The 18,020-nt window shown below is 34.1% G+C and overlaps 1 pseudogene; it reads right to left on the reverse strand.

The window, feature by feature from the left end:
- Window positions 1-7,581: 7,581 nt before the first annotated feature.
- Window positions 7,582-9,870, reverse strand: LOC110105351 (annotated as a pseudogene).
- Window positions 9,871-18,020: the final 8,150 nt, after the last annotated feature.

The raw sequence follows: 18,020 nt of genomic DNA on the forward strand, positions 1-18,020 counted from the left end.
CGGAAAAATTCGCAGGTAATCGCGTGCTTTCCCGCAGTGACAATACCATCAGATTTAAACTTAGTTCAAAAATTCCATTTACAGCTAAGTAAATTCTGGTTTGGCATTGGTGGAACTAGATCCCATATCCCTTGAGCTTGTAAAGTCGAAATTCTTGGGACATTATCGAACGCCAATGTTCGCATTTAACAGCTTGATTGTAAGTACTTGGCTTGGCTGGTTGAAGGGTATGAGACAAATCATATATTTGTTTTGGTTTGGTACAACCACTTCTGAGACGGCCAACCATAGGGTGTAAAGAAGGTTGAGATGAGGTGGATGTGTTGAATGGCTGATGAATAGAAGAATGTAATGGTGAAGGTGAAGATTGAGCCGTGGGAAAGACAGGATCCAATTTTATTTGAGGACTGGCCAACAACCCGAGCTGAGAAAAAGCTGAAGTATTCTGATGGGGCGTAATGATGGAAGTCGGTAAACCGGTTATGGGAACAAGAAGTAATGGTGGTGTAATAGATGGAATAGATTTGGAAATGGAGGTAGTGATTGTAGCTGAATTTTGAGAGTAGGGAAAACTTCTTCATTGAATACCACATGACATGAATTATAAATCTTATTAGTAATAAGATCCAAACATCAGTAACTCTTTTGAAAAGGGGCATACCCAATGAAAACACATGGATACGAAAGGGGAGATAATTTGTTAGAAGAATATGGTTTAAGCCAGGGAAAGCAGAGAAAACCAAAACCTTAAGGTGGCTGTAATTTGGTGGTTTACCATATCAAAGTTCATGTGGTGATTTGTTGAAAGTATTTTAAGAAGGTAATCAGTTTATTAAGAAAGCTTCTATATTAAGCGTATCAACACAAAGATATTGTAGGATGTAGGCTTGAATAAGTAAAGTTCGAATACTTTCAGTAAAGTGGCGATGTTTCTGTTCAATTACCCCATTTTGGGATGGAGAATAAGGATGGGTCTTCGAAAGGACTCTGCTCATGGGGAACATAATGCAAAGAGTATGATCACACTATCTCGTAAGACAAAACGATCGTAAACCTTTATAATCTACACAAGCAAGCTAATAGGAGGGCAGATGAGATTATACATATGATTAACCATAGAGAATAGAGGATTTCGCCTACACATCTTAATGGGTAATAATATGTATAACCTAAGAGTCACAAGATTTTCCCCATCCGATACATCTACTCGAATGAGGTTTATTTGATGTGGGGATCAATTTCCCACGGGCGCAAGCCCCCTTACATCCTAAGCCTCGGCCTAGGAAAACTCTTGATTAAGGATCAGTACAAAAAGTAATGGCTATTACAACACCTTAAAGTGGCTTAATATATATCTATTATGGCACATGTTGTATTAGGACATCAACTCCTTGTGTCGCTTAGGTGGCCGTTGGCATAGGGTTAAGGGCATCTTTATGTGCCTTAAAAACTAAACTTTAATGACATAAGATTTTGATGGAATAGTCTCAAAATGACACCTTTATGGTGTCTTAATAGACAAGCTTTGCTAATACCTTATTGTGATGGAATCTGTCAATAAATATGACAATTATTATGTGTCATAATAGATTTCATGTTTGATAATAAGGCATATAATATGCACTAAGATATATAATTTCACAACGCTTCAATTAAATGATTAAATTACATTCAATTCTCAATTACTTAATATTTCAATTGCAACGAATTAATCTCCAATCGAATTTCTAAAAACAATGCATATGAGATCTTATAAAATCTATTTTTCTTTAAATAAAAATAATTATTTCATCAATATAAAATTACAAGATTTTTTCACCTTCCAAAAAAAGAAGGCTACTTCAAACTTTATATGTATATAATAAATTTATTACATTAATTTCTTGAAAATCTTATATTGCTTTAGTAGATGAAGAAGCTTCAAATGAATCCTTAATGAGAGCATTAGATAAGGAAGAAATGAATTGTCGAAGAGCTCATCATCTGGTGCACAAGTTGTTGCAGATCTGTTTTTATGGTTTATGATTTTGATGATAGCAAACACTCTTATTTCTCTATGACTGCCTTATCTACTGACATTTCAGGTTCACAAGATCAAGACTGCAATTTGAAATCATCTCAAGATTGGGTAGACTAGGTCTGAGTCAATTTGTATATTTTTTCCTTTCTTGAGTCTATTGTATTTAGTGTGACTTCTGATGCTATGTAACTTTGCTCACATTCACCTTGGAAGATTTCCTGACTGTTCCATAGAGTTTACTATTTTTGGTAACATTGTCCAGGATGATATTTATATCGGCCTGGACAATCAGTTCAAAAATAAAAACCCTGATTAGGCCATCATCCTTATTAAGGCAGCCGTCATTAAATACATCATCCTGGACGATTTTGTATCGGTCAGGATGATCAACTTAATTCAGAATGAATTTGCTGCCATATCTATTTAGGAATTACTTATTTTTTAACATCGTCCTAGTGGATTGGTCTGGCATATCAGGATCGTCCTAGCCAATCCAGCATAATTTTTCTTAAATAAATCTTGCAATTAAGGAAAGCAATTAATGGTGATTTGCATGATCACATCGGCTGAGCCGATCTCACGATCGTCCGGGCCGATTTGACATCGGCTAGCTTCTTTTCAGGGTGATGTTCAGGATGATTTTCCTCATATTTGAACTAATCATCCAGGATGATATCCTATCATCGTGGATGATATGACCAAAAATTGTCTAAACGTCCCTAACCGACAGGGTTGATTGAGCATAATTTATGCTGATCGTCCTGGCCGATATTTATATCGATCTGGACGATAATGTCAGTTTTACAAATCTGTTTAAAGACCTCTTGCTTTCTCATGAAGAGTCTCTTTGGTAGCCATTGTAGCTTCATTCTTTTGGGGGGGACTTGAATAGAGATCTTGAAAGGGAGTGATGAATGGGTGAAGTCTGAGAGAGGGAGAAGATCCTCTGAGGGGGGACTTAAGGGAGTGTGGAGGGAGATTCCACACAGTTGCTCCGGCATGCTTGCACCTTAATACCGTCGGATTCAAGGCTCTTCTTGAGAGAAGTTCACAGAAGAAGAAGATCTCTTTGGTGTCAAAGGACCCGACGACTCCGCCGCACTGGGGAAGGTGGAAGTGATTTTGTAAGGGCTTCTCCGCCTAGCTGTGGGGGCTAAAGGAGAGACACTTAGTTTAGTACAATACTTGGAGGGTACCTCCAAGGGGGGGACGTAGGTTAAGGTTTGACTGAACCACTATAAATCTGGTGTGTTCTATCCTTTATTATTTTCACATTTATTTAATTTTTGCACTTTGATTTTTGTGATGATTTGGTTTTAAGTTTTTCTCTTTGATTATAAGATTGTGTTTGTTTTAGAATACTAATTCACCACCTCTCTACTTATTAGCCTTGGGTCAGTTCATATAGGGCCTAAAATCCCTAACAAACTTTCAAGTGGTATCAGAGCGGGATTCATAAAATCTAAGCTTTTGAATTTTTGATCCATGGCTAATTTTTGTAATCATAATTTTGTGGAAGGTTATTCAATCACCAGACCACCTTTGTTTGAAAATATTACATTTCATTTATGGAAAATTCGTATGTCTACCTTCTTGCAATAGATTGATTTTCGTATGTGGCATATGATTTTAACTGGTTATTCATTACCGTCACGTGTTATAGATTGAGTTAAAACTGATATTCCTTTTAATCAATGGAATAGAGATGAATGAATTGATGCTCAATTGAATGCAAAATCTTTAAATTGCTTTTTCTGTGCTTTAAATTATGATGATTTTATGATGATATCCACGTGCACCACTGGTAAAGAAATTTGAGATAAACTACACACCATATACGAAGGCACTAGTGAAATCAAGCAATCAAAGTTGAATAAGTTAATGCATGATTATGAAATATTTTTTGTGAAATCTTATTAAACGATCTTAGACACATATACTAGGTTTATTCAAATTGTGACATCATTGCATGCTTTAGGTAAAGAATTTTCAAAATTTAAAAAAGTTAATAAAATTCTTCGTTCTTTACTGGATAAGTTTGATGTTAAAGTTATTGCTATTTGTGAATTAAAAGATTTGAATGAATATTCTATTGATAATTTGATTGGTTCACTCATTACCTACGAGCAAAGTTTGAGTCAAAGACTTTTGGATGCAGGTGAAATGATAGTGCTAAAAGTTGAAGATACGGAAAAAGGTAGCTTAGTTGGTGACGAAAGCAATGACTTGACAAGCAAATAAAAAAGCTCACCAAAGCATAAGCATCAACAAAAGTGGAATAAAGATAAAAATGGTAAGAATGTTAATATTTCTTCTGACGTTATTTTCTTTGGATGTAGAAAGCCTGTACATATAAAAAATCAGTGCCCTAATTTGAGAATTCATCCTACAAAAGAAAAGGGTAAAACAAAGTAAATTATAAACTGGGGAAATAATAAAAAGCAAAAAAATTATTGGGCAGACCTTGCTTCTGAATCATCTGATCAAGAGCAAGATGATGCTTAAACCTTTGTTTGTATGTTTATGTTTGCATGTTTTGTTTGTTCTTTTATTTTTGAAATTTTCTTTTTTTTTTAATTTTATTTTTCCTTTTTTCATTAAATTTTTTTTGTGTCATTTCTGATCTAACACCCACGTCACTTTCCTAAAAATGAGAAAATCTACCTCCTATTTTTTTTTTGAATTCTTATGAAAATTGTGTTTGACTTCTCTAAAAATAGTCAAAGGAAGAAAATTCATGATTTTGACTCTCAATCTCTGTTTCCTAAAAGAGGTTATTCTACTTTTGATTTAAAATTTTCATCATATTTTAAATTGGATTTTGAAATTGATCTTTTTCAGCTCACTACATTTATCTATCGTCTAGGAATCTTTTGTAAGATTATTGAATCCTCCTCAAAATTTTTTTAATCAAGTTGTTCGTGTTGTCAATAATATGGGTTTACTTTAGTTTTAAACATGTAAGAAAGAAAGCATATTTTTGATTGAAAATAAAAAAAAATGGCCAATGATGCCAAACTAAAAGATGCGCAATGACGCCAAATTGAGAAAACAAATATACACAAAGTGTATCAAAAATCAAAAGATGCTCAAAGAGCCATTCAAGTGACAAAGGGCATAAAATGAGCCCACAAGAAATATGCTTATTTTTCTTATTTTTCTTAAAGCTTAAGAAAACCCTTGATACTTTCGATACTTGATTTTGAAAATCATGATTCCTGATTCAACAATTCGTGCATTAATCTTCTATTAGATATATTTTTTGGAAAGAGTTTTGAAAAACGACTGTTTCTTTCTCTAATTTATTCCTTGATTTAGATATTAAATTAAAAGTTTTTTAGCCTTTTAAAGAACTTGAGTTTGGATTATCAAATTCTGAATTTCTAACCTTTTCTGGGCTATGCGTTGTCAATAAAATTCTACTAAGTTTTTGATTAAAACCAAGAGGTAACTTTTTCATTTTAAGAATATTTGTTTTGTACACTAGATCAGGGATCATTTTTGTCTTTTAATCATTTTATTTTTATTGTTTGTGCCCCTTCTGTTTTTGATAATGTCAAAGGGAAGAACGTACTGTTGAATTAATATTTTTTGTTTTTTTTCTTTCAAAAATTAAAAACAACAAAAAATTTTTTATCTTCCCTATTTTTAAAAGTTATATTCTAGTGATGGGGAGATTAGGAGAATATTTTTTGCAAATTCAAATAGTAATATTTGCCATCATAAAAAAGCGGGAGATTGTTGCGGATCTATTTTCATGGTTTATGATTTTAATGATAGAAAACACTCTTATTTCTCTACGACTGCCTTATCTACTGACATTTCAGGTTCACAAGATCAAGACTGCAATGTGGAATCAGCTCAAGATTGGGTAGACTAGGTCTTAGTCTATTTGTACCCTTTTTACTTTCTTGAGTCTATTATTTTTGGTGTGACTCCTGATGTTATGTAACTTTGCTCACATTCACCTTGGAAGATTTTCTGATTGTTCCCTAGAGTTTATTGTTTTTGGTAACATTATCCAGGACAATATTTATATCGGCCTAAAAGATCAGTTCAAAAATAGAAACCCTGATCACGCCATCATCCTTATTAAGACAGCCATCACTAAACACATCTTCTTGGATGATTTTGTATCAGCCAGAATGATCAGCTTAATTTAGAAAGAATTTGCTGCCAGATCTATTTAAGAATTACTTATTTTTGGACATCATCCCGGTGGATCGGCCTGGCCTATCAGGGTCGGCCTGGCCGATCCATCATAATTTTTGATAAATAAATCTAGCAATTAAGGAAAGCAATTAATGGTGATTTGCATGAACACATCGACCTAGCCGATCTCAGGATCGTTCAGGCCGATTTGACATCGGCCAGCTTCTTTTTAGGGTGATGTTCAGGACGATTTTCCTCATATTTGAACTAATCGTCCAGGACGATATCCTATCGACCTGGATGATATGACTAAAAATTATTTAATCATTCCTAACCGACCGGGCTGATTAAGCATAATTTATGCTGATCGGCCAGGCCGATATTTATATCGGCCTGGAAGATAATGTCAGTTTTACAAATCTATTTAAAGACCTCTTGCTTTCTCATGAAGAGTGTCTTTGGCAGCCATTGTAGCTTCGTTCTTTTGGGGGGGACTTGAAGAGAGAGCTTGAAAGGGAGTGAGGAACAGGTGAAGTCTGAGAGAGGGAGAAGATCCTGTGAGGGGGAACTCAAGGGAGTGTGGAGGGGGATTCCACACGGTTGCTCCGGCAGGCTTGTACCTTAATACCATCGGATTCATGGCTCGTCTTGAGGGAAGTTCACAGAAGAAGAAGACCTCTTTGGTGTCAAAGGACCCGGCGACTCCGCTGTACTGGGGAAGGTGTAAGTGATTTTGTAAGGGCTTCACTGCCTAGCTGTGGGGGCTAAAGGAGAGACACTTAGTTTAGTGCAATACTTGAAGGGTGCCTCCAAGGAGTGGACGTAGGTCAAGGTTTGACCGAACCACTAAAAATCTGGTGTGTTCTATCCTTTGTTATTTTCGCATTTATTTAATTTTTGCACTTTGATTTTTGTGTTGATTTGGTTTAAAGTTTTGTTCTTTGATTATAAGATTGTGTTTGTTTTAGAATACCAATTCACCACCTCTCTACTTATTAGCATTGGGTCAGTTCATATAGGGCCTAACATTCCTAACGAACTTTCACATGTTCTTCCTCATCACTGCTTTCCTTGCCCTGGATTCAATAAAAATGGAATAATTAATTTACAAAATTGTAGATAATTAATTATAATACTTTTATTTAAACTTTTTGCTATCCTAGTTAGTATTATAATCACCTTTAGACTTAATCCTATGTACGGATCCTCCTACATAATTTATTTCAACTGAGATATACAAGAGGAGGATCTATAAATAGGATTTTAATAGAGAAAAAACTATTTTCTAACTCCTTTATAAGTTTGATGAAGAGTTGTTAATCAAATATTCATCATACTTACTTCAGTAGTTCTATGTGCTCAAGCTTTCCTCTACCTTCTATCAAAGACTCTTTGCTAGAAATCTCATACTATAAGGATTTATCATCCTTTATCAGTTGGAACTTTACATCATATTTCCTAATTGATGCCATGAGAACCTGTACAATTCTTGTAAGGGGGCTACCTCCTAGTTTCTGATGTCTGTACAATGGCATGCCAATAAAGAAGATAACAACTGCAATAGTCATTTCCACAGCTGGAATTCCAAAGCCCCAACCCATCCTACATGTGTTTGTATATACACCGAGGTTGATGAAGCAACAAGTGCCCCTATGTTGATTAAGAAATAGAACCAATTGAAGAAAGAGGTCTTGCCTTTCTTCTCAGATTCATTAGAGTCATCAAACTGATTTGCACCAAAGGAAGATATACAAGGTTTAATTCCTCTAGTTCCAAGTGAAATAAGATTCAGAGAAATAAAAACTTTCATTGTTTATCTTGTCTTTGGTTCACAAGTGCCACCATCATAGATAGGTTTTAGCCCTTTTAAAGATGTTGTCATAGTTAGAAGGATGAGGTTGTACAAAGAAGAACAAGATTAGTCACACATTTCCTAACATGGTATAAAAAATAATTAATAGAAATTCTAAAAAATGTTCTTACAAAGATATATATAACCATGAAACTTGCAATTGTTCTGTATCTACCCTAATAAGCATTAGCCACAAAAGCTTTCAGCGGAGGCTTGATGTAGCATGGTCCTGACAAGTTATTGAAATTCTTGGATGCCACGGCATTCCCTTCTTTTTGATAGATTTCATGTAGTTCACCAGATTGGTAATCACCCCTAATACACCAAACTTTCATAAGTTTCATTGGCTGTGGATAGAGAAGTTCATTAACATGATTACTTCATAAAGAGTAGAATAAATTTGTAGTCATAGTTATAGTAAATGAGAATATAAAGTAAACAAAATCTATGTACCTTGAAAATATGGGCATGTTTTCCGGTTGCCTATTTTCTTCATGTCAGCTGGATTTCCATGGATGTATGTTGTCCCATCTTTTGTATAGTTATCTTCGATCTCTGTCAACATTTTAACAGCAAAGATATCACCTGGTACTAGATCTGATCTGGTGGTCCGTTTGGCTATAATTCATATCAACCTACTGAAGTTAAATTTCATGATTTAATAAAAGATACCTTGAAGATAAATAACCAAGAAAAGAACTCCATACAATATGTTGCAATTCCATATTGTTTGAATCTTTTGTTTCTACTAATTTTAACAATAATGTCACCTTAATGTATTGCTTTTTAGTATGTTGTAAGGTTTATAATTAGATGAATTATGTAGTTTTGCTATTTTAGCTCATCCCTCTCTCGTTATATAAATGAAAATTTATGATAGATGGTGAAAGATGTGGGATAATGAATATCTCTATCATTTTAAAAGGGAAGCAGTCACACTTACATATCTCTCCATTCAAATAGTAGGAATTAATTAAATAATTCAATGAAGTAAAACCAGAAACATGTAAATGCTTAATGAGAACACAAATCATACCACAAGAAATCACCATCAGTACTAAAAATCCATTAACAGAGAAACCTAAAAAAAAAAACCTTTAAAATTCTCTATCCAACCCTAACTCTAATCAATTCTGAACCCAATAATTTTATTTAATTAAAATCATGCATGAATGAAGAGAATTCATAAAAAAAAACTCATAGACTAGGCTATGATACCATGCAAGAACTACAAGAAGAATTGGAGATGTAATAGAAAGGAATACTAAAACTTTGAAGGAGTGGGGTAGAGAATAGGAGAAGTAACAGAAAGGAAAACTAAAACTTTGAAGGAGTGGAGTAGAGAATAGTAGTTTTATGATAATGCTTGCAAGAATTCAGAACTATGCTAGTTTAGAACCATGCCCTCTCCCTTAAGTGAGAACCAAAGGTTCACCAGGATCTAGGGTAAAAGCTAAGCCCACTGGCTGACGCTTGTCTTGGTAGCCTCTAGAGAGAGGAGAAACTCATCCTTGGTTTCACCGTGGTAGCCAAGGGTGTAGAGCATAGTTCTAGAACATAAATGAGGGCAAACATTAGTAGGAACAAGCCTAAAGGCTCTGCGGAAGTTATTGAATGCTTCATAGAAGAAGTGATGCTCATAGAGGGATCGATCAATGGCGATGTGAGTATTGAAAGCCTCATCACATCCCATGGTATCGACGAGGTCGCAGAGTGAAGTGAACTCCTTTACGATGATGGTGTAGTTTGCATTCGATTCGTCTAAATGGAACCACCTATCCACAAGATCGATCTCCCGTGACCATCCAGCATGCCCCCGAGAAGGAATTGAAGTTTTTATTACCATTGTTGTTGTAGAAACTGGGTTTTTGGATTTTCTTGGATTGACAATGCTTGATAAGGATTTCTAGGTCATCAAGAAGAGGCTATGTTAAATTGAAGGCAATGTTGTGATTACATGAAGAAGCAGACCAGGGGGTGGGGTAACACACTTTGGAGTGAAAGAGGTGTAGATGATGGATGAGGTGAATGGGTCATTTGCAGTAGAGAGGGTGGCAACGACATTCAATGAAGGAGGAAAATAGATTTGAATATGAGCAAGAAGAAAGAATAAGAAGCGGACATTAAAATTCATCACGCGTTGTGGTTGTTTAGCACCAAATAGCTTTGTTATCGTGAAATAATAATATGCCCTAATAAATAATTTTTAAGGCACTTAAATAAAAGTGTCTTAATATATATATATATATATATATTATTATTAAAAGTTGTTTTTTTGTAGTAGATGTTGTATTATTCTCTTCTTAATTTGGTGCATAGAGAAAGTTCTTAAGTTATATTCCTTAGAGGATAAACTCTTCTCTTTATCCTTAGAGATGATTAGACCTTTCTAAATGAATAAAGATATAATTAAAATTTTGAGTTTAAAAGATCAAAGATTAAATTCACTATCCTAAGAGAAATGATAGATTTAGAATCTATCAGAAGTGAAAAGAGACGCACTGAGGGGTGTATAATATGATCTTATGCTTACTTGGAGTGAGCTTCCAACTAACATCTTAAACATAATCAAGCACCCTATATGTATGCAAGATAAGAAGGCTCTATCCTAAGGAATCATGGATTTTTAGTTTAGAGATTTAAATCAAGGACTGTAATATGCAAATGAATCTATTTAGTGTCATATATGATGTATGAAATGGATGCATAAATAAAAATATTCTTAGGTTTACTAAAAGATAAGGTAGCCAAGCTCCACAACAACATGCTTGGATTTCTGCACCTATAAATAGAACATGCTTAAATGTGACTATTTTTTATCTTCTGACTCCAAGTCTATACTATAGAATTCTAAAAGAGAACATCTTCCAAAGAAGAAAGGATTATCTTTTGGAGCTCTATACGTGTGCATAAACAATCACATTTAACTATTTATAAATCTTTGAAACTAAAACATACATAAATACAATGAACATTTTACATGAAGTCCTAGATACATTTTACATTGAATCTTTACTTTTATAAGAAACCTAGATACATTCTACATTGACATTTTCACTTGAGCAATGCTGATATAATGTATGTATGTAGACAAGGTGCACTGTAAAGTAAAGTATATAAAGATACATGCATGGCATCCAGAGTATAGAAAGTAAATAAACATACCAAGGATACCCTCCAGGTAATATAACCGCATCACACAGAAATAGAAAAACCATCCTAACGGTGCCCACTTCATGTGGGAAAGAAGCGATGCATATAACACAAATAGGTGGTCTACATTATAGACCTAAAATGACCCTAATGGTCTCTAGGGCTCATAGAAGGTACGGGGAGTATCACACCCAAAAAAGAAAAAAAGGGAACATCCTAATGGTGCCAACTTCATGTGGAAAAACTATGATGCACATAAAATAAGTAGGTGGGCCTACACTATAGGCCTAAGGTGATTATAAGGGTCTCGAGGGCTCATAGAAGGGGGAAAGCCTTGGATCACAAGGCCAAGGCTTTGTTAGTGCACTAACCTATGACCAACTAATTAAATATTCTAAAATATATATTAACCTAAAAGTGGTTAGCAAAATGTGTGTGATGTGTAAGAATTTTGACATATAATTAGAGGTCTTTATAAGCACCAGAGATTATACCTGATCATGTCGTGTCCACTCAAAAGCTCCCAAGCAAATTATCCCATTGATCTACCTATGCATGATACATTGTACCTCACAAAATAAAAATAGAAGGAGAAATATAAGAGTGAGCATAGATGTCAATCAAAAAAGAAATATAGTTAAGCAAGAATTAACTTAAAACAATTAGGATTTATAATTTTGAAAGTTATCTAAAGCATATCGAAAGAGATCATGTACAAGTGAATGGAGAAAACGAGTAATAATAATTGCATATAGAATTCCACATGTTTAAATTAGTGAGTATGAAAGCTTGCTAATATGAGTAAGAAAAATCATAGGTGAAATATGTGACCATTTCCAAATATAAAACATACACCCACACATGGAACACTTAAGACTTGTTAATATATGTATCAATCTCCATACAATGTAATTTTTAGCATACATAAAAAAAAACTTCTCCAAAACATTTCTTATTTACTTATAAGTTTCTTTTGATGTGAAATATTCACATAACCTTAAAGCTCGATCATACACATGAAAATTAATATAACATGCTCAAAGGAGTTTAACATTAGCATAATGAATAATAAAAAATCATATGATTTGATTAAATACAGAACGATTATCAACATAACCTTCACATAAAACTCCAACAAATACAAAAAGAAAGAAAAAAATTTAGAGAAAAAGTATGTAAGCATCTCATTATTAGGCATGCCTTTTAAAAGCTAGACATGCCTTCGACACCTCCTTCGCTCCCATTTGGTGTTTAAGCTAAATGTAGATGAAATGAAGGAATATTTGATGCTATTTATTATTCTCATGTTTCAAGAAAGCATTCAAAATATTCAACATAACTACCCACATTACATTCCACATAAAACTTAAAATAACAAAGAAGAAATAAGTTCCAAAACCAAAACACAAACATGTTCTTCCACTCCAAACCAAAACACACTTTCAACCTACTTTCTTTTAACTTATCTTTAGGAACAAATACAAATAAAAGAACAAAACTCATCCATGAAAGAAAACTAAAAGAGCCTTCTAAAATCAAGTTTTTTAAAAGAAAAGACATTCATAAAGTTCACAATCCCCAAAACAACTTATAGGACCATCCAAACCAAGCAACACATAAAACCTTCCTATAAGATATCCGCAATGACCATTTCGACGCGAAACAAATATCTTCGATGTGGGATTTATCCATGAAAATCTTCCAGCAAGAATGTTTCATGAAGCTTACTATCATAAAATACTCACAAAGCATATAGTAGAATTTTCAGAGCAAAACGATTCACAAAACTTTTCCAATAAATATAACTCATGAAACCCTTCAACATGAAACAAGCCATAGGAGTTTAGACATAATGTGAATAATAAAGCTTTTCAACATAAAACATCTCATAGAACTTTCTAACCATAAAGCAATCCATAGAGATTTCCAATGAATTATATCACTCATGCTATATGACATTAAAGATTTCAAAAAGAAGCTTTCAACTCAAATTCATGAACCTACTCTTAAGCCAAATATTTTGCCAAAAATTCAAAGTCAATCTCATGTTATTGGAAAGAAAAAGAAAGAAAGATGGTTTGACACCAAATCATTCTCCAAAATGCAAGAGGCATTTCAAGACAATTACCAACATAATTTTCACATGAAAATCCAACAAAAGAAGAACTCAAATGTGTTCATAATCTGACCCAATATTATCCTCCAAAAATTAGAAAAAAGTAATTTTATGCCACTTCATTCTTTCTGAAATTCAAGGAGATTCTTCAACCAACATAGAGTAAAACCACGCTTAGAGCTATGCAAAACTCATATTAGAAGATCATGAAAATTCTCCAACACCTCTAGACTTATGCATGCTCACTAAAGGTTTTTGAAAAAATACAACGCACTCCAACATTCATGTATTCCTCCAAATAACTTACAAAGCTTTCAACATGAATCAAGCAACTTTGCATTTGAACCATATATTCTCCAAATCAAAACATGAAACATGCAAACTATTTTTGATGGTATTCATAGATCCCACCTTTAATCATCGAGTGCGAAATCATTAATTGCCAAGGGTTTGAAATCAACATCATGATATTGAAAAGAAGAAAACAATCACACTCTACTTAGCAAATCAAAACTTTAATCACATGTCTTTCTTCTACTAAATATAGCTCAAGAGATCAAGGACCATCTCATTTCTTTTTTAGGAAAACATGCATTTCAATTTCCCAAAGCTTTAAAGTAAAAATATAGTCTCAAGAAGAACATTTAATTGCCATTCCTAATTGAAAGAAAGAAGGAAAATTTCAAAATTTTATAAAGTCTGCTCACTTATGTATGAATCACTCTCTTATATAACCAAATCACCTTATGTTAACCCCAAGGCATGCTCGAGATTGGAATGCAAAGCACCCTGGCCACTTTTCAACAAAAATGCTAATATGAACTTCATGTAAATTCAAACAAGTGAAGCAGAATCCAAATTCAAGAAAGCATAAAGGAAACTCACTATTAAGAATGATTCTCCAAAGGTGAACATCCCTCCAACAACATAGATAAAAGTGAGTAAAATACATGGATATTCTCCAATAAACCTCCAAGAAATGAACCTTCATATAGGCAAAATCATGAAAATTTATTCTAACACTTAAGAAACTCATCAACAATATTCAAAACATTATTACACTAAAGCCATAGACATACTCATATGAAACATGAATCAAATGAACACTTTCAACCACAGGAGAAAACTCACAAGACTTTCCATCATAAGAGAATTCATAAAGCTTGTTCAACAAAACTTCTAAATTTTATCACTTCAACCTAAGCATGTTATTCAAGATTTCCTCTTTGATCATTTGACTGGTACAATATTCATCATATGTTTCATTCTTCAATATATTGACATAACAAGTGAGAAAAGGTGATATTCAACACTACACCTAATTTTATAGTAAAAGGAAGTATGTGTTCAAAGAAATGTTACATCACGGGATAGTGGAGGCCAAAGCATCAACATATATGTTAAACAAATCATACTTCATGAAACTCTTAGTGCTATTTATACATTCTCTATCATAGACAAGAGTGATGGGAGATAAACACATCCTCTACTCATTAGAACTCTTGCAAGCAATGAAGAATATAAAAAGAAATGACTCATCCATGCACATAAAATAAACCTTCCAACAAAATTTGTAAACTCTACTCATCACCTAAATGAAGGCATGATATTTGCACATGATTTTCAACATAAATATCTCTGTTCATCTAGTTTCATCAAAGCTATGAGATGAGAAAAGGAAAACAACAATGTTCCAATGAGCTTTGCCCACACATATTTCACTTTCAAAGTAAATGAATGAGGTCTTCATGCTTGATTGCGAAAGAGGATCAAAACAAGGGCATTCCATATTGATTTTTAATCAACTGATATATGCATTCAAACAACCATAATCCCACAAACAAAAAATATAGAAGAACAAGAGGAGAAAATATGATTTCCTGATCTCTATTACAACTAAAATTTAACAAATCAACCCACTTTCTTTGCCACTTTGGTAGCAAATGAAAAACTAGACACAAAATCCAACAAGATCCACTCATGCTTAGCGAAGTAAGATCTCCAACAAGTTCACCCCTTAATTCTTTCAAACAAGAGAGAATAACTAACATGCATTTTTATTGTATTTGAAAGCCAACTTGCATGAAAAGGGACTCAACTGATCCACAAAAAACATATATTTGAAAGCCAATATACATGTATTTGTCATTAACGGAAGATTACTTGGCAACGAAATGAATTTTAACACATCATTTTCAAGAACTCTAAGCTTGATATCAAATTTGCTCTACCCTTGTAAGCAAAGAAATCGCATAAATTTTCTTTCAACATCTGATACTGATTTATTTTTTTATACAATAAACGTAAAACAACTTCATCTTCTTCCTAATTTCAAAATTTCTACCCATCTAAGCAATAGAACTATGCGCGCTCACAATTTGGAAATATGAAGTAAGTAAAATGCTGTGGCATCATGATCACACTCCATAATAACAAACATGTTTATTTTTTTTAAATCTGAGAATGTATACAAGCATTGTATAGATATTTGAATGATGTGTATAATATCTTACCAACAAATAGAGCCCTTAATTTTTAAACAAAACTTTCACATGGCTTAAGAAGAAGATCCATTCAGATGTTGAGAACAAAATACCCCATTCTTACCTATAGTTTAGTATTAATCAGTGACAATAGATCGATCAAAAGAAAGGAAACCCATTCCAAGTAAAGGGGCAAAATGCTACAGTAGACCAAATAACCAAATCCCTCCCATGATAGAGCTATCCATGACATATATCTACAATAATCTATTGAGGAAAGAATTTTTATCTATAATAATCTCATAAAAGAAGGATTCGAAACTCCTAAACTATCATAACACATGTAGCATGAAACTCAAACACACATAGTAGCTTCATCCAACTTAATAAGGCAAGAAAAAGGATGAAGGATGAGTAGAAGGATGAAAATCTGAGAAGAAGTAGGGGAGGAGGGAGGAGAGAAGAAGAAAGGGGAAAGAAGAAGAAGAAGGGAGATGGGGTATAATTATTGTTGAGGGAGGATCGATGTTGGCTAGGGCAGGGGACATGTCGTGTCTGGTTTGGTCTGAACAGAGAAGAGGCGGCTTCGACTTCACTGGTAGCGAGAGAGAGAGAGAGGAAGGGGGTAGACTTCTTCCATCTGGGACTGGCAAACCACCAGGAGGCAGAGAGGGAGGGGGACTTCTCCTGGCTTTTGCGAACCGAGAACAAGAGAGGGAGAGGGTGCCAGTCCTTGGAGCCAAATGCCAAGAGGAGTCAGGGAGAGAGAGTAAGAGTATGTGAATGCCTTATTTAGGGTGGGCCGAACTAGGGAAAAGGAGTGGAGAATCCATGCAAATGGGGGGAAAACTGAAGGGTTCTAAAAAGAGGGTTGTGAGAGCCTGCGAGATAATTCCCTGCTTCGCCTTCTCGATCCCTCCCTGATACATAAAAACATGAACTTTACAGCACTCGATACCTAAAGGAAAGCTAGAACCAGCCCCAAAATAAAAGGATCACGTGACTGGGGACTGTGACAATGGCAAATCAGGATTTGGGAGAGGTTGGGACCGTCGATCTAATTACCTGATATGGGATTGAATTCAAAATGGGTTTGGAAAGTTAATTAGGCTCTAATTGGTATTTGTATAAACTCATTGGGCTAAAATCATGTTCAAATCGAGCATAACTCAATTTGACTCGAGTTAACTCGGGCTCAACTCAACCAAATTAATTCAATAAAAATTAAACTCGAATCAATGTCAATTTGGATTGAATCGAGCTCGATGAGGCTCGATCAACTTGCTCAAATGCGCTCGAGGGAAAATCAAGATAAAAGAAAAATGAGGTCAATAATGGACTCGTAAATTGATGAAGATTCCAAGATTCTTTTAAATAGTTTTAAAATTACTGTTAACAAATTCAACACTCCAATCTGTGCAAAGAATGCAAATATGAGTATTAAATTGTCGTTCAACCATTCTTTGAAATTCAAGAAAGGTAGTAAGAACTTCATATTTGTAAATAAGTAAATTTTGAAAAATCATCTATAAAGGAAACATAATATCGAAAACCATGCATAGAGATAGATGGGAAAGGTCCCTAAATATTAGAATGAACTAAAGCAAAAGGAGAAGTACTAACATTTTGTGAAACAAGAAAAGGTAAGCGATGAATTTTAGCCATCCGACAAGAATTATAGATAGAAGTAGATGAGGAAATACAAATGTTTGGAAAATTCTTGGCAAAATGAGACAAAGTATGTTCAGAGGGGTGGCCAAGTCTTCAATGCCAAAGATCCGGAACATCATGAACTGAGAGGAGAGCAAGCTCAAATGTTGGAGAAGAAGTGGAAGACTGAACTCGAAATGGGTAAAGTACGTTAATACATGAACCCATGAGAAGAATTTGGCGGGTATTATGATCCTTTATTTCATAGCCATGAGAAGAAAATGTTATGAGACAATTATTATCAATAGCAAGTCTATGAACTGATAATAAATTTAAGGAATGATTTGGAACATGATTGAGATGAGATAATTGAAGGCTACCTTGAGGAGTGGGAAGAATACCTTTACCCATATTATGAATGGGAATTTGTTGTCCATTACCAAGAATAACTTGGTTAGAGCCGATATAAGCTTGCAAAGATTGAAAATGGCTAGGATCTGAAGTTAAATATGTAGAGGCACCATTATCAAGATATATTTCATTTGGTATGGTTGGGGAAGGTGATGTGAATAAGGCTGCGCTTGGATGTTCTGA

Source organism: Dendrobium catenatum, unplaced genomic scaffold, assembly GCF_001605985.2.
Source record: "Dendrobium catenatum unplaced genomic scaffold, ASM160598v2 original_scaffold_30712, whole genome shotgun sequence".
Lineage (NCBI taxonomy): Eukaryota > Viridiplantae > Streptophyta > Magnoliopsida > Asparagales > Orchidaceae > Dendrobium > Dendrobium catenatum.